Consider the following 24,867-nt stretch of genomic DNA (forward strand, 5'->3'; position numbering starts at 1 on the left):
ACAATTGAATTCTCTGGTGAGCTTTAGTAGTGGGGGTTTCCTGGGAAACGCCTGAAAAAAATGAGCATGGCTCTTGTAAGACAGACCCGAGCTGGGTCTTCAGTAACCCTTTACGGGGTGCTAGACGGCTTCTTCAGTTTACACTATTTCTGGGTGTTGCTCACCCACTGACTGTCAGCTGCATAGCTTTTGGAATAGTCTGCAAAGTTCAAATCTGGAATTTTAGGATTATTTGTGGAACATACGCCACTGTCATGTGTGCTGAGAGGTTGCCCTCTGTCCTGGACGGACGTGCTATCCTGTTAGCTTGCTTTGCTTTGTGATTAGATATTTTCAGCTTCAAGTAACAGAAAACCCTGACCCAACCAGCTCAAACAATAAAGAATGTATTATGTCACCTAACAAGAAGCCGGGAGCAGGGTGGTGCTGGCTTGGTTTGCTGAGCAGGTGGGCGTCAGCACCGGGCAGCCGGGTCCTTCCCACCTGTCTGTGCTGCTGGCTGCTGGTCCTGCCCAGTTCCCCCTGGGCCTCACGGCCTCCGGCCGCCCGCTTGAACATCCATGGGCAGCCTAGAAGAACCTTCCTCCTGCGCCTCTTTCTCAGGAGCACCCCTCAGCGACTTCTGCTTAGGCCTCACACGTCAACATGGGTCCACGCTCACCCTGAGCCCCTCCCCGGCCGAGGGCTTGGTGGGGCCACTGGATGGGCAGGGTTTACCTCAGCCCTGGGGAGTGGTGCTCCCCTCACACTGCAGGCTGTGCCCAGGGAGAGGGGGAAGGAGGGGCTGGCCGGCTGCAGTAGTGCCACCAGCTGTCACTTGTGCCCAGCGCGGAGTGGGGGGGCTAGGGCGGTGTTTCTCAAAGCACAGTCCTGGAACCAGCAGAATCAGCACCGCCGGGGAACCTGTTAGGCCGGCTTCCAGACCCCACCCCAGGCCCAGCTTAATCAGGAGCTCCAGGGGAGGGGCCGGCGAGCTGCTTTCACAGGCCCTTCAGGGGATTCTGATGCGGCTCAAGTCCAGACTTGGATGCCATTGGTCCAGGCTGAGGCATCTAAGGGAGCACATTTCAAAATCCACTTTTGGCTGAAGGTGGAATAATGAGATGCAGAAATGGTCTTGGAGGTGAAGCGCAGTGGGTGGCAGTTGGGAGACAGGCTGTGCTCAGTGCGGCTCCTGGTCGCTGGCCCGGGGTTTGAGCAAACCTAGGACTCCTGTATTCCTTTCATGGGACCAGCCTTCCGCCAGCCGATCCGATTTTCCTAAATGAGTTCTGTCCTGGTTATGGGGCGGGGGTGGGTTCCCCCCGTCAGGGTCCACTGTGCCCCAGCAGGCCATCGAGGTCGGCTTCCAGGGAGAACTGAGGAACTTTCTCAGGGATAATTCATTCATTATAAGGGAAGTGAGTCTGGCAGGAAACCTTGGCCCAGGAACAGAAACTCTCAGTTATGGGATGGGAGTGGCCACTGGCAGTACAGGGTGTGTGTGTACTCGGATCTGCCTCCTGGCCCAGCTCCCTCTGGGCACGTGGCTGTGTGTGTGTGTGTGTGTGTGTGTGTGTGTGTGTGTGTGTGTGTGAGTCTGTAGGGGGCTTGTTGGGGCAGGACGAAGGATATTACTTCAGTAAAAACTGAAAGAAATGTTCTAAAAGTTCTGTGAGGAGCTGGGCTGGGCGGGAGCAGCACGGGCACCACCCACACTGAAGGGCACTTGCACATCCTGCCTGACCTTCCCCCCTCCACCCTGGGTCAGGGGTGCTGGCCTGGCCGCAGGAGCGGGGGTGGTGCACAGGGGTGGGTGGGAGCTGGAGAGAAGGGAGACAGTTGGGACCACGGCCTGGGGTGGCAGAGCCTGTCGTGTGACTCGTCAGGGGAGAGAGGCCTCCCCAACCAGACCACAGACGGGGATTCCCTGTGGCTCTTTCATGGTGCAATGGGAGTGTCTGCCAGTGGAGGGGGCAGGACGGAGGAGGGCAGGAGGAAGAAGCCCAAGTTCAAGTGTGCTGTGTTAGTTTCCCAGGGCTGCCATAACACAGTACCACAAACGGGGTGGCGTAAAACAACAGAAATTTATTCTCTCAGTTCTCGAGGCCAGGAGTGTGAAAGCAAGGTGTTGGCCGCTCTCCCTCTGAAACCCGCAGGGAATCCCTCCTTGCCTCCTCTTAGCTTCTGCTGCTTCTCTGGTGACCTTCGTGTCCCTTGGCTTGCAGCCACATGCCACCACCTCTGCCTTTGCCACACATGCCGTTCTCCCTGTGTGTCTCCATGTCTTCACACAGCTGTCTTCTTAAAAGGATGCCAGTCGTATTGTGTCAGGGGCCCGCCCTACCCCAGTATGGCCTGATCTTAACTAATTATGTCTGCAGCAACCCTGTTTCCAAGTCAGGTCACATTCTAAGGTCTGAGGTTAGGACTTCAGCATGTCATCTTAGGTGGACACAATTCAACCTATTACATACGGAGACTCATTTGTGAGCCCTTTGAGGGTCCCCTCACCTGCTTCCCCTGCCCTCCCTGAACTCTGGGGCTCCTAGGAAGTAACTATGGGTGTTGGACTGGCTGGGCATTTTCATTCTGAGAGCTGCACTTACGGGTCACACAGTTTTCGGTTGCCAGGGCTCCAGGGGCAGCTATAGACCCCATGGGTTTTCTTACCGACTCATTGAACCTGGCCTTTTGGTCGAATGGGTTTTATTTCTAAATTATTTCTTTGTGTATCTGTAAGAGCATATCCATGGGAATTCTTTATTTACACAAAATTGTGGGCGCCGGGGACAAGTATTTTTTATGATTTTTTTTTTTTTAACTTGTGGGAAATAAGTGGGAAGGTTGAAGAATATTTCGGTATACACTGAAGTTTAGCAAACAGGCAAAGCCTTGAAATCAAACCACAGTCCTTTGATTAGAATTCAGAAAAATACAACTACTGAAAACGCTGCCAGGCCATGTGTGCTGTGTTGGGGCTGCATGCAGAAGTATCAATATCTTAAACTTGTTTCATTCCCAGTTTAAACCCAGCAAGTGAATCCGTGTGGGTTGATGCACATGCTGAAGCACATGCCTGTGAGCCATTCATTGGTTTGGAGGGAGAATCCTTTCGTTCTTCCCTGGAAATGCTTGAATCAAGATGAGTCTCTTTCTGCCTCCGTATGTGTGGACTGCAATGATCCGGGTGTCTGATAGTGCCAACAGTGAGGCAGAGCTGCTGTTACTGTGGGTTTTTTTTTTTTTTTAAATAAATTCATTTATTTATTTATGGCTGTGTTGGGTCTTCGTTGCTGCGCGTGGGCTTTCTCTAGTTGCGGCGAGCGGGGGCTACTCTTCGTTGTGGTGTGCGGGCTTCTCATTGCGGTGGCTTCTCTTGTTGCGGAGCACGGGCTCTAGGCGTGCGGGCTCAGTAGTTGTGGCTTGCGGGCTCTAGAGCACAGACTCAGTAGTCGTGGCCTACGGGCTTAGTTGCTCCGTTGCCTGTGGGATCTTCGCGGACCAGGGCTTGAACCCGTGTCCCCTGCATTGGCACGTGGATTCTTAACCACTGTGCCACCAGGGAAGCCCTACTGTGGGTTTTAATACTTATCCATCAGGCTACTTGCAGGTGGATGGATGTCCCATCCAAATTGCCTGTTGGTTTGACTTTCATGTAACTTTAATTAGCAGATTCATGTTTTGGGAACATCTGATCTGTGATCTTGAAATTGGTTATGGTTGGCGTAATTCTTGGGTAATTAGGCGCTTTCACAGTGACTCCTCCAGTCATTAGAGGGCTGGGGTAATTTGAGGTTGAAATGTGAGAGCGAGGTGGAGAAAGCCCTTGCGCTCTAGCCCTTAATCTTTTAATCCATTTAACCTGGGTTGTAAATTCAGGCTTCGTTTTAATTTGAAATGTGTTTAGGTAGTTGGGAAGGGGTTTCATTAATTCACCACATTTAGACCATAATTAAGGGAGGTTATTCCTAATTGCCTAAACTCCTTAAAGTTACCGTGGGTACAGTAAGGGTCCATTAAAAGTGTGTTGCTCCCCGTTGGAAACCGAAATTCCAGGTTGAAAAAGTGAGCTGACAGCTAAAGGGAACAAGCACGACAAAAAACCCAGTTCAGAGGTGCGTCCTGGGCATTGTTTTTGTGAGTTCAGAAGTATATTTGTGGCATATGGAGTAGGGTTCATGGACACACAGATGTCAAGTAACCTGGTCTTTTGCTGAGTTTAAGGACCATTTCTCACTTAAATGCGCAACACTATCTACATTTTCTTTTCTTTTTATTTCTGCTTTTCAATTGGGGCTAAAGTGGAAACTGGAGAAGGAGAGAGATGCTTCAGGAGACCTGCATACCTGTAATATTGACTAATAAAAGGAAAGAAGGGGAGAAGTAAGTGGAATAGGAAACTGGAACAAGAAAAAGAACAGCTAGAGGGCCTGGATTGCATGCATTTTTTTTTTGTCTATGCCCTCCCCTCAACTTTGGGATTTTGACCAGGTAGATATGATTATAGGTTTTAATAGTATGGCGTTAAGTCTCCAGCCTTCTGTATTGTTTTCTCAGTGATCCATGTCAGTTTTCTGTCCCTCTGTAAGTAAAATCCTTCAGGAGGTTGGTAAAAATTACTTTTATTCCTGTAAGTCTGTTTAGGGACAACTTTAAATATTTTGTTGCATTAGTCATTTTATTCCAATTTGTATGGTCTGTGCATTTATTTTTTTTTAAACATAGTAAAAGCCCTCCATACACATTTAATATAGTTAATCTCTGTATTACTTTTTAGTAGTACAGATGGTCTCTGACTTACAGTAGTTCAGTTTACAATTTTTCAACTTTACAATGTTGCCAAAGTGATATGCATTCAGGACTTCCCTGGTGGCGCAGTGGTTGAGAATCCGCCTGCCAATGCAGGGGACATGGGTTCAAGCCCTGAAGATACCACATGCTGTGGAGCAGCTAAGCCTGTGTGCCACAACTACTGAGCCTATGCTCTAGAGCCTGCGAGCCACAACTCCTGAGCCCACGTGCCACAACTACTGAAGCCCATGCGCCTAGAGCCCGTGCTCCGCAACAAGAGAAGCCACCGCAGTGAGAAGCCCGCGCACTGCAACGAAGAGTAGCCCCTGCTCGCCACAACTAGAGAAAGCCTGCGTGCAACAATGAAGACCCAATGCAGCCAAAAATTAAAAAAAAAAAAAAAAGTGATACGCATTCAGTAGGAATCGTACTTGGAGTTTTGAATTTGCATCTTTTCTTGGGCTAGTGATAAGAGGTACGATTCACTCTCGTGATGCTGGGCAGGGCAGCCGGAGCTCCCACCAACCCCGCCATCACGAGGGGAAACAGCCGATATAGACAGCCATTCTGCGCCCAGACACCCATTCTGCTCCCCGCTTTCAGCACAGTATTCCATCAATTACATGAGATACTCAGTATTTTATTATAAAATAGACTTTGTGTTAGATGATTTTGCTCAACTGTAGGCTACTGTAAGTGTTCTGATCACATTTAAGGTAGGCTGGGCTAAGCTGACGGTCGGTGAGTTAGGTGTATTGCGTTTCGACTTATGATATTTTCAACTTAGGATGGGTTTGTCTGGATGTTAACCCCATGGTAAGTTGAGGAACATCTGTACTTTTGTAGAGTACTGCTTTTTTGTAGAGTACTTTTTTTTTAAGGTTTCTTTTGGTTTCCCAAATAAGGATTTTTAGTATCGAAGAATTATTTACGCTATTACAGTATGTGAGTTTTCTAAACTTATATAGCTTTTGGAGGCTGTCCCGGTGAGAGCTGTGAAGTAAGATGTGAGACTCAGGTGGAGATGGGAAGGATGACCAGAGGGAGGCAGGGCATTTTTCCCATCCTCAAGGTAGTTAGTAGCCCAGGGGCTGGAAGATGTGCTTGGTGCCAGACCCTGTGGGTTTGGATCTCACTTCCTACTTATTAACAAGTTGCCAAAACTCTGTGCCTCAGTTTCCCCTTCCCTCAAACGTGGGTATTATGAATAGTACCTACTGCAGTTTGTTGTAAGAATTAAGTAAATACACGTAAGGTGTTTAGAACAGCGCCACGCATGTAAGCACTCCAATATTACCTGCTGTGAGATCGAGAAGGTTGTCCTCGTTTTAGTTGCACCTGCCGTATAACATCAAGGGACCCTGCTCTGGCCTGCACCTGTCCCTTCTCCAGGGAAAATCCTTTTTTTAGGAATTGTTGCGTTTGAGAAGCCAGTACTAGTGTGGCTAAGGCCGCAGGCTCAGAGTTTGAACCCTATCTCTGGCTTTATCAGCTATGTGATCTTGAGACTCAGTTTTCTCATCTGTAAAATTGGGACAGTAATACTACATACTTCACAGTCACAGGATTGCGTGAGGATTAAAAAGGTTACGTGTAAAGGAAGCTCTTCAGAGTGGAATATGCAGCACATATCCAAGTGTGTGTATGCTTTAAAGAAATAATAATCTGTGTCTTAAGGAAACAGTAGGCTAAGTTTACCAAGACATACTTAAAATGATGTTCATCTTTCTACGGTGGGAAAAAATTAGAAACAACCTAATTTATTTTGGGAAAGAATTAGAGACAGCCTACGTGTCCAGCAGTACATCCATATAGATAATGTCGTAGTGAAATGTTTGTGAGAGAAAGAGGTTCATGATACTGAATTTTTAATAGAAAAAAATTACGGACAGATGTTAACTAGACTTATTGTGCTCATTTTGCAGTATACAAATATCAAATCAGTATGTTGTACAGTTGAAACTAATATAATGTTATGTGTCAATTGTACTTCAATAATGGAACCATTTATCTTAAAGAGTGATGTCGACTCAGTGGGTCTGTGCCAGGTTCTGTGATAGGCTTCCCCCTATATTACTTTGTTTTGTCCTTGTGACACCTCCCAGGGATGCTATCCGAAACACGGAACTACCTGTGTGATGCTGCACAGAATCACTTCTGCAGTCTGGAAGAATACACTTGAAGTTGTTCAGTGTTTTCATTTGGTAGTGAAGAGTTATTTTTATTTTTGCCTATTATGCCATAAGGTACATTAAAAAATAAGACATCTTGGCTTAGGGGAACTCACAATGAGGAGGGGAAACAGACTGAGAATAGACAACCAGGGTCCCTGATGGCATCTGAGCACGGCAGCCAGGGAGAGTCCCTTCGCTGAGGCGGTTCGCATTCCGTGGTAGACCTTGCTTGAGGCTGTCTCACCTGGAGAGTGGGAACTTGTCTTCTTGCAAAGGAGGATTATGAGGCCTTGGGAAAGGGAAAATCGTGCAGAGCTATTTAGTTACCAGGAGCTGTGGGTTAGAGGGGCTGGGAGAGAGTTGACGCCCTGGTGCGGGTGAGGTGATGCTCTGACGGGGGCAGTGGCGTTGGGGGCCCTGCTTTGCCAGGTGTCTGCCCTTTACTTGCTGCATCCTGCGGAGGTGTGAGGGGGTCCTGGGGGAGGGGTAGCAGCTCTTTACCGAACAAGTGTGAACTGCTTCAGCCTGTTCAAAGGATGTGGCTGTGCCTTAGCTTAGGGCGTGGAGGCCAGCGCTGGCCGGAGAAGAAGTCTGAAGACAATTCCTCGAGGGCCAGCAAGGCTCGTGATGCCAGGCCAGCCGCGCTCTGGGGTGGGGTAACTGAAGTCAGAAAGTGGTTGGTTGAAGAGAATCCTGTTTGGAGTGAGGGTGTCAACATAGATCGGGCTGTGGATTTAATGGTTAGGAATTCTCTAGAAAGGTATCAAATAGTACTTGCCTAGAAGCTGGGTCTAAACTACAGTTTCAAAAAAAAAAAAACATTTAAAATCACTGAATGCCGTATTTAAGCAGAATTTGCTGTAGAAGCGTGGAATACAAATGATAAACGCAGGCTGCTCTGTTACACTGGGGATGGAGAGGCCCACCGAGACAAAGGGATATTTGCCTTTCAAGAAGCCCCCACTGTGGGGAAGGCCACCTCCTCCCTCAGCCCCAGGGGCTGCTCGCAGTTAGCCTGAGTCGGCGCCCTCCGCATAGACGTGTGTGTAGAGTGACCATGACAGTTTCATGGTGGTTCCCTCGCCTTTGCCCTTGACCGATCTAGGATTGGACGTTACGAGGACAGTTTTGAAGGGATTGTTTGAGGACTTTGGGAAGGTTTTCCTCACGTCTCCACAACAGCGGTGGGGCTGTGATGCTGAAGGGATGGCAAGGCGGGAATTCGATGACGTCATTGAGCCGCGGAATCAGCCTGCCCAGGACCGCCTGGTCCAGGACGTTGGGTCTATGAGTCATGTGAGAGAAATACTCCTGTTTAGCTTGTTCCGAGTCAGGCCTCGTGCTGCTTGAAGCTGAAAACATCCTGTTACACCTGTGTTTCAGGTGCCTCTCCTCCGGCCTCCAAGACAAACTGGTCACAAACCCGTGACTCCGTCACCCAGTTTGAAACGTTTTGCTCCATAGAATCATCTACCTAGAGAGTTAATTTGTTTCAATTAGGTCTTATATTTTATGTTATTCATATTTTCAAAGACCTATTTTTGAAGGCTGCATCTCAGATAAAGCATTTTCCACGCCACAGTTGAGTCACGTCTGCTGGTGCTGCTGTAGAAAAGAAAGTTAATTTGGGCGCTGAACTCACAGCCTTGAAATTAGAAGGTGATGACAGACACTAGCGCCTGGCTCTTCTTTATCAAAGACTGTGCTCTTTTCCACTTTTTACCATTTCATCTGTGTTCACAAAGATGCCTCTCAAAATGCGGAAATACTTAAATATTTTTTTCTTTTTCTCGTGAAACATTTCAAACATGAAGAAATCTTGAAAGAACTGTAGAATGAACATCCAGAGCCAAATCTCATAGATTCAGCTTCTTTTGGCATCCTTAAAGCTTTTGGTAGCAGAGGCCAGTGTTTAAGCATTTTGAAGTTTCTGGCTAAATTAAGAAAAAGGCTGTGTTGCCTTCCCTGCCTTTTTATGTTTTCACATTTAAGGCACGGCTCCTTTTCCGTCCGCCTGCCGTTCTCCGAGTCTGTGTAAGTTTGAGGAGGCGGGTGGGAGAAGAGGGCAGAGGCTGGAGAGAGAGCATCTCACTCTATCCACACACACACTGCTTAGTTGGTCCTGGACAGAGATGGGGGTCCCCAGGAGGCCTGTGCAGGGAGCCCTTTCCCTCCAGCCCTTTATGTGCTTTTGCCCCCCAGGAGGACGAGGAGACCGTGAGGGGCCTTCCCCGGCTAGGAACTGTACCTCAAAGTCCACTCTGGGCAGAGAAGCAGGGTTGCAGCCGCAGAGCCAAGGGGGCCGAGGCCAGCTCTCCCGGCTCTCCCACTCATTTCCGGCTCGCTGCTTAATTTGAAATCCTGGAACATGTGTTTTAGTGAATTGGTTCATGAAAATGTTTTTTGCAGGATTCTGGAATAGAGGCGGTACCTTCTTTAGTACAACATACATGGATAATTGCACTATGTGAGAGAGAGAGTGTGTATTTTTGGAGGTAGGTAGGGAGGTGGAGGGTGAATACAGGTCTTTTAAACTCTGTCTTCACAGGATGCAAATCGTTTCCTGCCTTAATATTTATGCAGAGTGTGAACAAGGAAGAGCTGAGATCCCATGATCCTCTGGGACCCCAAGATCTTCTCACTCGGCCCTTCTGGACAAGGCTGGGCCTCCTGCTTGCCTTCATCTTTTTCCCTTTCAATCCCTTTGGAAACTAGTGGTTAGAAGCTGGAAACTGAGAAGTTGCCATTTAGAAGTTTATACAACATATGCAGGAGAGTCTTTTCCAAACTTTACAGTTGTGTCAGCTTGGAGCTTTTGCCAGCCCTTCTTGCAAAAAAACCCCAAAACCCTCTGGAGTTAAGAGAAACCTCCCAGTCCTGCAGGGCCAGTTCTGCCTTGTAGTGTGGAAGCCTCACTGTTTTTGTTGTCTTTCTCTTGGAATGCAGTCTTACGTAGAGAACTTGGGCTGTCTCTGATTTTCCTAAACCTTTACCTGGCTTATCCTAGACATTTTTTTCTTTCTTCTGTTAGTATAGAAGTCTGGGTCAGGCCTGAACGCACTGTTTCATGGCTCTGAGACTGTGCCTTATGCTTGTGACCGCTGGTCCTGGGCCGTCCCTTTCCCACGGTCAGGGATGCTGAGATCTCAGGCGCTGGAGCCCCCATAGGCCCCTGGGGGGTGTGGAAGCTGCCCAGCACCCACCCGCCCAGCAGCTTGCTATGGCCAGGCCACGGCGTGTCCCCTGGAGTCTCAGGCCCGGTGGGAGTCATGTAAGTCTCTGCCGATGAAGAAATCAGTGCCTTTATGGCATCCTCTACACTTGATTGGTTATTCAGCCTCGGCTTGAACGCGTCGGGTGACGGGGAGCTCGCCGCCTCTGACGCTGACTTCCCATCGTTGAGCGTCTCGTCGCTGGGCTGTCCTGCGATGGGGTTTCCCGTCTGCCGTCTTGGCCTCCACCAGCTGCTTCCAGTCAGCCTTGTGGAGCAGCGCAGAGCAGGGCCGTTCTCTCTGCCGGAGGACAGATAGTTCTTCACAGATTTGGAGACGGTTGTCAAATCTCATCTCTTGGTTGATTTTACCTAATTATTTTTTAAACGTCTCCAGGCTAACTTATTCCTCATTTTTTCCCAGCTCTAATGTTAACTTGGTCAGAACTTTTTTTTTAGTTTAACTTCGGCCAGTGCTGGCTAACGGGGTTCAGTTGAAATCCCAGCGGTGCCATATGGGGTGAATTTATTTCTTCTGTTGTCTGGACTCTCCTGATCTAACGAAGCCTAAGATTTCATCAGTGCGGCTGCACTGTCTCTTCCCACTTAGAACAGGATGGCTGAATGAAAGCGGGAGCAAATGCAAAACAAAACAAAACAAAAAACCCTTAAGCCTTTCTTTTTCTCTGATCCTTTTTCTTCTTTTTACCAGTTCTCTTTCTCAATATATACTTAGGTAGTTAATTACCTTCTTTAAAAAAAAACAAAACTTAAAGTGTAAGTATTTACATTTGGTCTTGCTAAGGTTTCATCCTGTTGATTTGGACCTGTGTTAGCCTGTTGAGCCCAAAGAAAAACACACACACTTTTTTTTTCCTAGTTGTGAAAATTGGGCCCCAAGTGACTTCGTCTCCTCTCTCTCCCAAGACCTCATTTAAAATGACAGGATAGAAATTTAAAAGGTAGAAAGAGCCCATAGTAAACAAGTGTTTGGGAGAGGAGTTACCAGTTGATAAGAAATTTCCAAAAAATCCTGGAAGATTGAAAATGGATGAAGATGGTAGCTGATGAGGAGACAGAGAAAGGCTTAAAACATGACAATGAAGGGGGTCCACCAAGCCTGCTGTGGACTTTCAGAACAGCAAGGAGAAGGGGATGGTTCTTGAAGGTTCTTCTTGGGAGGCGGGTGGGGATTGGTGGAGAACAGGTCAGGTCGCTAATGAAGACACCACAGGGGTCTTCTGTTTGACCGTGCAGGATGCCTAATGAGGATGTGGGACTTAGCATGCCCACCTCACAAGGTTGTCGCCAGTATTAGATAATGTGTGCAAAGCATCCACTGTATTTCCTGGCACGTGGTAAGAGCTGTCTGGGTGTGTGTGCAGGTGTTACTGCTATTGTTACTATCACTGCACCTACTGTGCCGGGGAAGCAGTGTATCAGGACCAGGATCAGCTTCATGAGACAGACAACTCAGTGGCATAAACAAGATAGAAGTGGGTTAAATAAGATCGATGTTTACCTTTAGACTGCTTATCTGAGAGTGCAGTGGGCAGGCCAGGGCTGCTGTGATGGTTCCATGCTCCCCAAGGTTGTGGCTCCTCTGTCTCTTGGTCTAAAATGACTGCTTACCCTGCAGGGTCACATTCGTATCCTCTCCAGGGAGGAAGAAGGAGCGGCAGTAGCATTTGGCTACCCCCCCCCTCCTTAAGGCCACTTCCCGGAGGTAGTCCCCAAACTTCAATATACATCTTATTTCCAGAACTTAGTCATGTGATTGCATCTCAGTCAAAAGGTAGGCTGGGGAAAGGAGTCTTTTCTGCAGCCATGTGCCTGCTTAAGCATTTCTTTTAAGGAGGGAGGAAAAAACAGCTGTTGTGGTTGGTAGCTAGCATCCTCTTTGTCGCAGTAGGCTTTAATTATCAGTACACCAGGTCCCAGACTTCTGGAGTATAAGATTTGTTTCAGCTCTTTGGGACTTAACACAAAGGTCCATTGATAGATTAACTTATATGTTGGTCGACTTAAGAATTATGTGTTAAACTAGGCGTTAAACCACAGAAGCTTTTAATATGGCTGAAATTCATTTAAATGAGCTCCACTGAAAAAGTTCAGTTTAACCTTATTTTTGAAAAGATCTGCCGATACGGAGAAAATTGGAAATTACTGAGGCTGTCTTGTGAGGCTGGTATTAGTCATACAGTACCCTTTTGGTATGGAGACAATTTGCGCAGATTCCTTTGACTGTTAGGGGACACTTGCAGCATTCAGTGTTTATAACTTCTTGTTATTTGATCTCTCTGCCCTGGAAGTGCTCTAACTCTCTACTGTCACTCCTGGGAAATCGGCATCTTAGATTTTTCACATTATTCCCGTCCGTTCGTTAGGAGGATAACCACGGGGTCCATGACCCTGTTCCTAGAGATGAAATTTCTAGAAAGCCAGTTACTGCAAAGTCTCATCTTGCAGGATGATCTTTTTTTTAAGTCTTCCTGACTATGTTTATTTCTCTTGACCCAAATACTTGAGATTTATTTTTAGTTGGCAAAACTCAGAGATGTCTAAAGGTTAATCTTAAACTGTATAAACTGTATAAACTGTATATTAAAGCGAAGACATAATTTCAGTTTCTCACACTTAACTCGGAGAGTACTTTCTCACTTAGGAAATTTCTCAAGAACCTTAACACTTAGCAAATGTCCGTGTGATGTTCTCCGTTGCTGTAACTTTCTTGTTCAGTTCATTTTTTCCCTTATCCCTTTTTAGAATGCAAAGGAATTTTCACATTTTAGGGATTTGGTTATTATTCCTTCTTGCCCTTGGAGCATAACATAGCTTTTAAACATAAACCGGCACAGGGTTAACCATATTAGGTAGGATAGAATGGAGTAGGCTAAGTGGCACAAATGGACAGCTGTTTAAAATATAGCAAAATGAGTAGATTCTGTCTCAGTGACTGTCGTTTTCAAATTCAGTCATTATTTATACTAAATTCTATTTAAAGCAAGTACTAGGATATAAACCAAAATATTAAATAGTTAAGAAAAAAATGTTAGGTGTATATTAAATTCATGCCTTAATTCAGTTTCGTGGCCAGAGCTAGGACAAGGATTCAGGGAACCTGGGTCCTACAGCTTGCTAGTGATGCGATTTGGGGCAAGTCATTTGACTGCCGAGTTTATTTCACCACAGACAAAATAAGGCTAATGTCTGCCTTGCCAGCCTCATTGCAAGAATTTAATACTATGATGGTTATGGAAGTGCTTTGAAAATGATTGAGGGTCATGAGTGTAAGGTTATGTTATGGAGGAATCACAGCTGAGACTAGAAGCAAATCTTGAATAAGGAAAGAAAAAACAGAAAACTCTCCGCTTTTCAATAAATATTGTTTTCAAATATATTGAAGTCTTTGCTTTTAAATGAATAGTGAAAGCTAAATATGTTGGTTCTTTGTGTTTTATCTTAAGCAAGAGAAAAATTGGCTTGTTAGAATGATAATTATTTTGTGGCTTGGTTAGTCTGAGTTGTAATATAGATTTTCTTATAAGTGATGTCTTTTTTTCATTTATTCCATAGAACTAGCAAAATGTTATGATTCTTTTAATGAGGTTACCAGATTTTCTTCTACCAAAAGGCTTTTTCTACAAACTAGTGACATTTAGGGTATATGAAAAGCAGAACCCTTGACTCTGTGTCTCTTCCTCACTTTACCCCGACGGTACGCCTTTGTCAAGGATGGATGGGCTCAGTTGAATCTCAGCTTGTTTTCCAGAGTGAGCAGCCTTGCTGAGCAGTGAGAGTGCCTGCAGTTCTAGGGGGCCTGTGGGAGGGGAGGTTAGGGCTGGCTAGGCACGTACTGTAGGGTGTAGAGCAAGTGTCAGGGGACCTTGGAGGGAGGATGAAGACAACTTATATGTCTTTTTGTCCATAAGTAGTTGCAGTGTAATACCTGTCTGTAATGAACTCCAAAACTGTAAACTCATTCTTTAATTATAATGTGAGTGTACACGTGTTTGTGTATCACTTGAATTAGAAGTTGAAAGCACATTATGTACTGAAGAGGAAAAGAAAATGTTAAGTTGTCAGGATTCAGGCTCTCATTCTGTTTGGAAAACGAGTTGTAAAGCCCATGACACATCAATATGTGTATGAGAGAGTACTATAATTTTATTGCCCGGCTAATATGTCTCATGCCACTAAAATGAGGTGGGCAATAAAATAATAAGGATTCAGAAAAATGGAGGTAACTTGGAGTCTGAATAGTAAGATAGAGACTGTTGAAATAAGCAGGAGAGGACCTGAGAGGAATGAGGGGCATCAAATTGGAAGTGAGACCCAGGGTTCTGCCAGGGCACTGCTGGCCAGAGCAGAGGGGTTTTTTTTGGTGTGACAAACATAAATCTCATGGATGTGTTATACCAGGTTTTGATAGCTTGAATTCTTGTGTGAGGAATGAAAACTTTTCCATGAAGCAAGAAGGATCAGAGAGAAAGTGAAGTAGAAGATGATAGCAAAGAAACAACTTATGTATAATTAGACTGTGAAGAAGAAAAACAAAGTTGTGTAGTGGTACTAATATTTAAAATCCAGGAAAACTTTCCAAAAATAAAAGAAGACTTGAATCTATAAATTGGAAGAGCCTGTCAAGTACTTGGGGGTAATTAACCCAAAAAGATCAACGTGGAGATATATTCTAGAAAAAGCACTCGACTTCAAAGAAAAGAAAAAAAATTCTCAAGGGCTCCTCGCAAAAAGATTGAATAATGTACAAGGGCAACAAGGATTTGCTCATTATCACGTTACTCAAAATGACATATAAATCAAGGCCACAGTGGAGCAGCATTTGCAAAAGATCTTTAAGTGCCAACCATGGATTTATATCCAGACAAGCTGTCCTTCAAGTATCGAAGCTAGAAAAACAGTTTTAAGCATACACAGCCTCAGGGAGTTCTGCACCTTTGAGCCCTTATGGAGGAGTTTGTGAGAGAATGTACTTTATTTAACCAAGAAGTGACTGGGGAAGCTTCAGGAAGATGACTGAGGGTGAGCATTTTGTATTTTGTTTGCAGGTCTAAGGCTGAAATGGAGGAAGAGACAAGGGTGGGAGAGTAAAAACCATCCCCATAACCGTAATTGGAAGCTCTGGGAGGTGGTTTTCTGTCTCCGTGTGGGTCCCTTCGAAGCCGCTGCTGAGATGGAGTTTGGTGTGCAGGATGTTTGTGAAGGATGAACGCCTGTGGAAGGGAGGGGCAGAAGCAGGATGGGGTAGAGGGAGGAGAGTCAGCTGCCCGTGGGTCTGCAGAGCCTGGCCGCACCGCAGGGAGCTTCGGAGTGTTCACGCCCAGCAGAGCTGCCCAGTCTTGGGCTCTTGCACCCCATCTCCGTCAGTCACTGGGTGTGGGCTGCCCTTTGAAGGGTCTGTTTTTGGGTGGGTGGCCGAGGCAGACCCCGAAGGAGCTGGAGGCTGTCTACCCACAGCACATCTCCACGCCCACTTAATACTTTTTCTTTCGTAGAAGACTGTGGTCAAAGTGATAATTTAGAAAGATAATTTCTTCTCACTGCCATAGACCTGTGTTGTTTTGTGGTTTCCCAGGACCTTTTGAACATCCTCTCCATATTTGGGTAGCTCTCTGTATTGTGAATCCTGACTTTCCACAGAGAATACACAGCAAAACCCCCAACCATAAGAAGCCCTCACACTGTATAACTTGCCTCTCTTGCTGTCAGGGCGCAGACGTTTGACTTAAGTGCTGCCAGTTTGAGTGTGAGCCCCTAGCAAGACTTGGATTTGCCACTGAAATGTGAAAAAAAGAGGCAAGGCTGGAAATACCCATTTTGATGCTGGTGTGGCTTCAGAGGCGGCTTTCTGATCACGGCGGAGCTGGGTGGTTCTGGTGCTGGTAGCTGCTCCCTTACAAGACCAGTCCTGTAATGTGATTCAGCCTGGACCCCAGGCCTAGGAGACAGCCTAGTCCCCTGCCGCAGTGAATGCCTGTAAAACATGTAGAAAGGGTTCTGTGACTGGCAACTAAGAACCTGACACATGCATAGCATGGATTGTGGGGAAACCAGCTTGGGGGCAGGGAGATCAGCTAAAAGACACTGAGACAGTCCAGGGGGGCACTGGTAAAGGCCTGACCTAGGATGGAGTTAGTAGAACCTGAGTGGATTTAAGCAGAGTATGAAAGAAGCAATGAATCACATTTAATGATGGTTAGAATAAGGAATTGATGGGCAAAATCAGACAGTATTCAGCACTACCTCTGGGGAATGGATTTGGGTGTGACAGGGATGTTTGGGTGTCTGTGAATGACAGTGAGGCAGACATAGTTTTCAGTTTTTACCCTGCTGTGTGTTGTGTTGACTATATGCTTATAGTATTTTCATGAGTTTAACAAAGATAGCTCTGAGGTTTGAGTCAGGAGGATTAGAAAAATTGGAGGGTCCAAGTATCAAATTTTGGTATGTGTATTATACCTGTGTTTGAACATGTTATTTTTTTATTTATTTATTTTTTAATGAAATGAGGTTAAGGATTTTTTTTTTTTAAGACAATCAGATGTTTTTATTTATTTATTTATCCATGGCTGTGCTGGGTCCTCGCCTCCACGCGAGGGCCTATCTCCAGCCGCGGCAAGCGGGGGCCAGCCCCCACCGCGGTGCGCGGGCCCCCCACCATCGCGGCCCCCCCCGCCGTGGAGCACAGGCTCCAGACGCGCAGGCCCAGCAACTGTGGCCCACGGGCCCAGCCGCTCCGCGGCATGCGGGATCCTCCCAGACCAGGGCCCGAACCCGCGCCCCCTTAATTGGCAGGCAGACTCCCAACCACTGCGCCACCAGGAAAGCCCCAAACATGTTATTTTTTTTTAATCTGAGAAGTCACAATAAGTCAAATGAAAGAAGGCAATGAAGACTGGAATTGTAGAAAATTATACAGATGTTCCATTTGAATCCTAAGTTCAGAACTCATAAAGCACAGTTACTGAGTTTCCTCTATGTACCAAAAGATTTGCTAGGTTCTGTAAATGTTTTCTCATTTAATATTTTCCTCTCACCTCTGTATTGTAGGTAATGTCATCCACTAAATAAATTCCCAGCACACATTGATTGAAGATGTATCTCATAGGTTTCCTTCAATTGAGGGATTTGATTTAATGTTTGCTTTAAATGTCCTCTTTTAAGTGACTTAAAGAGTTGGTACATTTTTATCTGTATAGAACTCTATCACTATAATGCTTTTTAAATTATTAATAGTACATCATGAAAATTAAAATAGTTTAACCTTGGGTTAATTTACAAATCAGGAATGTACATCACCCCTCCACAATTAACAACAAATTTTAATATTTACTTATTAATTAGTTCAGCGGTTCTCAATCCTGGCCACACTTTAGAATCACCTGGGGAGTTAAAAAAAAAATACTGATGCTACTGGCTCCACCCTAAAGTAATTGAATCAGAATATGGGCAGCCAAAGTTGAAATTGCTGCATCAGGATTTCTTTTGTAATAGACTGGCAGCTGCTTTCATGGTGCCCTTGTTTTGATCTTGCTAACTGGAATATGATCTGTCAGGAAAGGGATGACAGTGTTTATTTTGTTAGAAGGCTAAGTTTTCATTTTAACGTGAAGGCATGTCTGATGATGTGAGAGGGTACGAAAACACTCATCCTTACATTATAATTTTGATACCTGACTCTCCTTTGTCGAAGAATATGTGTATGAAACAGCCCAAATTAGAATCAGATTTTGGATAATTTTTTCTTAATCTCTGTCCTGTGCTTCCTTGTCATCCCCGTCTTGTCATCCCCGGCTTTTGAATTTAAGGTCTATCCATGCAGGAGTCTTAGAGCAACGGCCTTCGGAGCCAAGAGGATGCGCACCTGGGGGTACTTTGAAGCCTTTTTGAGGGATATGCCGGCACCCATCATTTAAAGGGAATCAGTTTCAGATTCTTCGATCTTGAGTATCATCAGCCTTAAAATGGACCTGCCTGAGGAAATGCCTGTGGCCCAGGTAGCCTGCTGGTTCCCCTTTCACACTTCTCCTTTCAGAATTACCACTCTTTAAAGGGAAGGCACACCTCTCACCCACCTCTCACCTCATCCTCAGGGTGCCAAGCAAAGGGATGATCAAAAAACTGGTGTGTGGGCTTCCCTGGTGGTGCAGTGGTTGAGAATCTGCCTGCCAATGCAGGGGACATGGGTTCGAGTCCTGGCCCGGGTAGATCCCACATGCCGCGGAGCAACTAGGCCCGTGAGCCACAATTACTGAGCCTGTGCGTCTGGAGCTTGTGCTCCGCAACAAGAGAGGTTGCGACAGTGAGAAGCCCGCGCACCGCGATGAAGAGTGGCCCCCGCTCGCCGCAACTAGAGAAAGCCCTCGCACAGAAACGAAGACCCAACACAGCCAAAAATAAATAATAAATAAATGAATAAATTAAAAAAAAAACCGACAAAAGAAACTGGTGTGGCTGCTGCGGGAGGGAATGACTCTAAGCACCGGGTAAATGATCCTCTGCAAATAAATTTCCCATTCTTCCAATAAAATTGAAAGAAGACTTAATTGAGTGGCCAGCTGAGAGATTATTAAATATCACAGCCATGGATGCATATTATTTTTCTTTGCTAGAAAAATCTTTTTCCATTTCCATCTACCTGTTTATGTGAGCTCATTTGCTCAGTGCCTGCATCTATAAGAACTAAATGCAATCCTACATTGCATATGGCACCTTGTCTTATTCCAGTAATAAGTAATAATCTCCTACAAAGAATAAACTAATGGGAGGGAGAGTACCATCCATATCATTAAGATGTACATTTCCAGTAAAATTTTACTTAGAATAATTTGTAATATTTCTTTGGTCAATTTTGTCCTTACAATGCTAATTGTATTTACCTCAATTTAGAAGAAACTGTTAACACTGATTTGTATGGTTAAATACATAAATCTCAATTTGTTTACAGATATTTGAGGTGTGATGGACTTTCAAGCATAAAAGTATATTAGAATGGAATACTCTGGGGAGAGTGGAAAGGACAGATGAGATCAAGGAGAAAGGGAAATGATGTACAATTTCCAACTCTTTTTTTAAAAAATACATCTTTATTTATTTATTTGGCTGCACCTGGTCTTAGCTGCTGCATGTGGGCTCCTTAGTTGTGGCATGTGAACTCTTAGTTGCAGCATGCGTGTGGGATCTAGTTCCCTGACCAGGGATCAAACCCGGACCCCCTGCATTGGGAGTGCTGAGTCTTATCCCCTGTGCCACCAGGGAAGTCCCTCCAACTCTTAAAGAGTCAGTTCATTTATTTTTTTAAATGTATGTTGGTATGTGGGAGATGGTGATGGAATTTAGACCAGAAGAGATACATTTAAAAGTGATGTAATAGTTTTATTTAAAACTCAATATTTACAGTATGCCAGAAATCATCTTCTTTGCAACCATTTGTGAGATTTTGAATGTTACGTTCAAAATGTGTGGAGTACATAGTTTTTCCAAATCCTTTTTGGGATTTTGCAAACAAAAATGTGAAGGAAGGCCTGTTATGGATGCAAGCATGAGGAGGAAGACAGGTGTCATTTATTTCTTTATTTTTCCTTAGTTAAAATACCTGGAAAGATGACATAATTCAATATTTTTAAGCCTCTTAGCAATATTTTAACAAAAAAGGATAATTGCCAAATTTTAATATGGTGTCCAAAAATGCACGCTCTTTTTTTCCTAAGATCACTTAACTTTTCTAGGCCCATTCTTCTCTGAGCCTTTGTCGATAACATTCCTGACATCTCCTTGTCTTCTGCCTTCCTCCTGCTCAAAGAATGTTTTCCAGTTTAGATATGCAGACCCTTTGCATTTATCAGTAGATGTTGGTGGGGTTTTAACTCACCAGTTTGTCACACTCAGGTATGCCTTTATCTTTAGGTAATTTTCATTTTTTCTGCTGGTTTTAGTTATCAAGGAGTCTAGAGAGATTTGGGGATGCCTGAAGAAGTCGATGGAGCCATGGAGAAAGTCAGGATACTCTGTGGTCTCCTACTTCAAGCTGTTTGCATTTACAGATACTTTGTGTCATGGTAGCCTGAGGGGGGAATTGGTATATGCCTTTCCTGATGCCTCTACCTGTGTATTCACTAGAGAAAATTGTGAGATTTGACCGTTAAAAGCTTATTTCTGTTCTCAGTCTCGAGTAGGTAGGATAGGACCTCTACTCTGTCATTTTTGATAATTTTGAAAAGATATAATAACCAAAATATGCTTATCAAATGAGTAAATTGAAAATTGAAAAAGGGCAGAATGCGTTCAGTTTGGTTACATTTTGTGAGCAGATTAAGTATTGGGAGAACAGTATAGGTATTCTTGTTTTCGTGCTTATTCTCTTTCACTACTGAGGTTTCATAGTATTGCAGACACTGTCATAATATAAAAATATTTAACAATAAATGAAACACTTGTAAACATGGTCTCCATTCAAACATGCCTTCCTGCTTAATACTAGCTTCTGTTCCACCCATTTCCCATCTGGTTGGTAGCCAGGGTCTTTGTGTTGGCAATGGAAGAAGAGAAAATTGACACAGGTGATATATTTGATGCTTCAAAAGAGGGTGGTTTAAATGTCAAAACATTAAGGCATGCTCTTGTGAAAATTAATATAGCCCTTAAATATTTTAGCAGAAATTATTTCTGTCATATCATGCTAGTATTTGTCAAGAATTATGCTAAAAATTCTCAACTTTTGACTCATTTTTTGTTTCTACTGAGATTTAGGGCATGGTTGGGATTATAACAAAATTTATTAACTATAAAACACTTATTTTCATAACTTAGTTTTATATTTTTAAGGCATAAAGTCCCAGATAAGTCTCTCTCCCTCCCTCCCTCTCTCTCTCTCTCTTTTTTTCTTTTTCCTTCTCTCACTATTGTGGACGTTAAGTGGATTCCTTTAAACAGCTTTTTTTCAGGTACCAGTTCTCCCTTGGATATGGCAAAGCATAGGCTTTGAAGGCATAAACCTGGGTTTGAATCCTGGTTCAGCCCTTTGCCCTGGACAACCTTGATCAGATAAATCCCTGCAAGCTTTGATTTCCTCCTCCGTAAAAAGGGACTAATGGTGCCTTTCCCAGAGCATGCTGAGAAAGTGTAATGCATATAGTGCACATAGAAAGCTCGTAGTGTGGGGTCTGCTCAATAGCAGATGCTCCCTGATAGGGCCAGAGCCTGTCATTAAGTAAGTGCTGTGTTACTCTTGCACCTCAGTTACTTTGTACTTGGCATTTGTGTCAGCTAACGAGGGAACTGCTTCTTAAACAATGAGAAACGAGTCAAGAATGTGTAGTGACATCAGTAGGAGGACATGTTTCCATTTTCAAAATGGAAATCGTTTTTTAATTTTAAAGGTTATAATCATAATAGCTAATTTTTAAGTGTTTGCTTTATGTTAGATACTGTTTAAAGCCTTTTACAGCTGGAATCTCATTTATTCCATCTCATGAGCTAGATGCTGTTAAAATGGGTATCACTACTATCCCCATTTAATAATAGGAAACCAAAGTTAAAGTTAGTACTCACTCAGGCTTGCCCAGCTGGTAAGTGTAATGCCTGTTAATGTTTTCTTAGAAAATACTATAAAATATAAAGAAAATTAAAGCCACTGTAAAATATGGAAATAACGACTGTATTTTAAAAAGCAGCTTTAAACATTGTGTGTGTGTGTGTGTTTGTATGTATATGAATCATTTTGCTGTACACCAGAAACTAGCACAACATTGTAAATCAACTATAAGGGGGAAGCGGGTGGGAGAGGGTTGGATTGGGAGTTTGGGATTAGCAGATGCAAACTGGTAGGTATAGAATGGATAAACAACAAGGTCCTACCGGATAGCACAGGGAACTATATTAAATATCCTGTGATAAACCATAATGGAAAAGAATATGAAAAAGAACGTATATGTATGTATAACTGAGTCACTTTGCTGTACAGCAGGAATTAACACAACATTGTAATTCAGCTATACTTCAATAAAAAATAAATTAAAAAAACATAAAAAACATTAAAAAATAGCAGCCTTATGGAGATGTAATTCACACAGTCCCACATAAATGCACCCTGTTAAGGTGTTCAGTTCAGTGGTTTTTAGAATATTAGCAGTTGTGCAGTCATCACCACTGTCTAATTTTAGAACATTTTCATCACCCCAAAAAGAAACCTCATACCCATTTGCCGTCACTTCCCATCCCTCCACTCCAGTCCCTGACAACCACTAATCTACTTTCTGTCTCTATAGACTTGTCTATTCTGAGTATTTCGTATAAATGGAATCATGTCATACGTGGTCAGCCTTTTGTGACTGGCTTCTTTTATTTAGCTTTACCACATTGTAGCATATGTCAGTACTTCTTTCCTTTGTATTACCAAATAATATGCTGTTGTGTGGCTGTACCACCTTTTGTCTATTCATTCATCAATTGATGTACATTTGGGATATTTCCAGCTTTTGGCTGTTATGAATAATGCTGCTGTGAACTTTGCTGAACAGGTTTTTGTGTGAACATATGTTTTTAATTTTTTTAAGTATTTATCTAAGAGTGGATTTGCTGGTTCCTATGGTAACTCTATGTGTAACATTTTGAGGAACTGCTAAGCTGTTTTCCAAAGTGTCTGTACCATCTTACATTCCTTCCAGCAGTGAACAAGGGTTTTGATTTCTCTACATCCTCACCAGTGCTTATAAGGTAACTTGTTGATTATAGCTGTGCTAGTGGGTATGAAGTGGCATCTCATTGTGGTTTGGATTTGTGTTTCTTTTTTTTTTTTTTTTTTTTAAAGTTGGTCATTGTTTATCTGAATCTCAGTTTAACTGGGAATCTTGTATTTTACTTGCTAAAGCTGGTGATCCTACACGGGTAATTCTCATGAGTGAGCTGCTTTTTTTTTTTTTTTAAAGATGGGTCACCATAATGGTTTTTTAAATTAATTAATTAATTAATTTTTGGCTGTGTTGGGTCTTCGTTTCTGTGCGAGGGCTTTCTCCAGTTGTGGCAAGTGGGGGCCACTCTTCATCGCGGTGCGTGGGCCCCTTACTACCGTGGCCTCCCCTGTTGCGGAACACAGGCTCCAGACGCGCAGGCTCAGTAATTGTGGCTCACGGGCCTAGCCGCTGTGCGGCATGTGGGATCTTCCCAGACCAGGGCTCAAACCTGTGTCCCCTGCATTGGCAGGCAGACTCTCAACCACTGTGCCACCAGGGAAGCCCGGATTTGCGTTTCTTTAATGACTAGTCATGCTGAGCATCTTTTCGTGTGCTTATTGGCCATTTGTTTATATTCTTTGGAGAAATGCCAGTTCAAATCCTCTGCCCATTTTTTTTTTTTTTTAATAGCTACTTTATTTATTTATTTATTTATTTATTTATTTATTTATTTTTAGCTGTGTTGGGTCTTCGTTTCGTGCGAGGGCTTTCTCTAGTTGTGGCAAGCGGGGGCCACTCTTCATCGTGGTGCGGGGGCCACTCTTCATCGCGGTGCGCAGGTCTCTCACCATCACGGCCCCTCCCGCTGCGGGGCACAGGCTCCAGACGCGCAGGCTCAGCAGTTGTGGCTCACAGGCCCAGTTGCTCCGCGGCATGTGGGATCTTCCCAGACCAGGGCTCGAACCCGTGTCCCCTGCATTAGCAGGCAGATTCTCAACCACTGCGCCACCAGGGAAGCCCGCTCTGCCCATTTTTTAATTGGATTCATTGTATCTCTGTTGTTGAGTTGTGTACTGTAAGGTTTTAATGTATCCTGCCAGGACTTTTTTTCTATTAATAAAGTATATTATTTTTACTATATATTTTTCAATGGGATTATTTGACATGTATAATTTTATAACTTGATTTTTCCCCCTTTTTCTAGTTTTACTGAGATATCATTGATATACATCCCTGTGTAAGTGTAAGGTGTGCAGCATAGTGATTTGACTTACATGTATTGTGAAATGATTACTGCAGCACATTTAGTTAACATCCATCATTTCATATGGCTACAGTAAAGAGAAAAAGCAAAAAAATGAAAAAACTTGTTTCCCTTGTGATGAGAACTTCCAGGATTTACTTTCTTAACAGCTTTCCTAGATACCATACGGCTGTGTTAACTGTAGTCATCATGTTGTACGTGACACTCCTAGTACTTTGTTATCTCAAAACTGGAAGCTTGGATCTTTTCACCACCTTCCTCCAGTTCCCCCTTCCCTCATCCCCCACCTCTGGTATCCACATACCTGATCTTTTTTTCTGTGAGTTTGGTGTTTTTTTTTTTTTTAAGATTCCACATATAAGTGAGATAATACAGTATTGTCTTTCTCTGCCTGACTTATTTCACTTAGCATGATGCCCTCAAGGTCCATCCATGCTGTTGCAAATGGCAAGGTTTCCTCGTTGTTTATGGCTGAGTAATATTCCAGTGTGTGTGTGTGTGTGTATACACACACATCACAACTTCTTTATCCATTCATCCATCGGTGGACACTTAGGTTGTTTCCATTTCTTGGCTATTACAATAATGCTGCTGTGAACATGGGGGTGCAGATATCTTTTCGAGTTAGTTTCGCTTGATTTTTAAACTTAATATATCCTGACCATCACTTCTAATGACTGCTTTGTAGTACATTATATGAATTTTCTGTAATTTCAAATCTAATACTTTATATATGGGATTTATTTAAAAGGA

At 43.9% G+C, this 24,867-nt stretch overlaps 1 protein-coding gene across 8 annotated transcripts in view; it reads left to right on the forward strand.

The window, feature by feature from the left end:
- The window catches only part of TMEM131L (transmembrane 131 like), a 169,256-nt gene that overhangs the window by 19,618 nt on the left and 124,771 nt on the right, over positions 1-24,867 (forward strand). The gene's annotated exons all lie outside the window — the stretch shown is intronic.

This window comes from Balaenoptera acutorostrata, chromosome 5, assembly GCF_949987535.1.
Source record: "Balaenoptera acutorostrata chromosome 5, mBalAcu1.1, whole genome shotgun sequence".
NCBI classification, from domain to species: Eukaryota; Metazoa; Chordata; class Mammalia; order Artiodactyla; family Balaenopteridae; genus Balaenoptera; species Balaenoptera acutorostrata.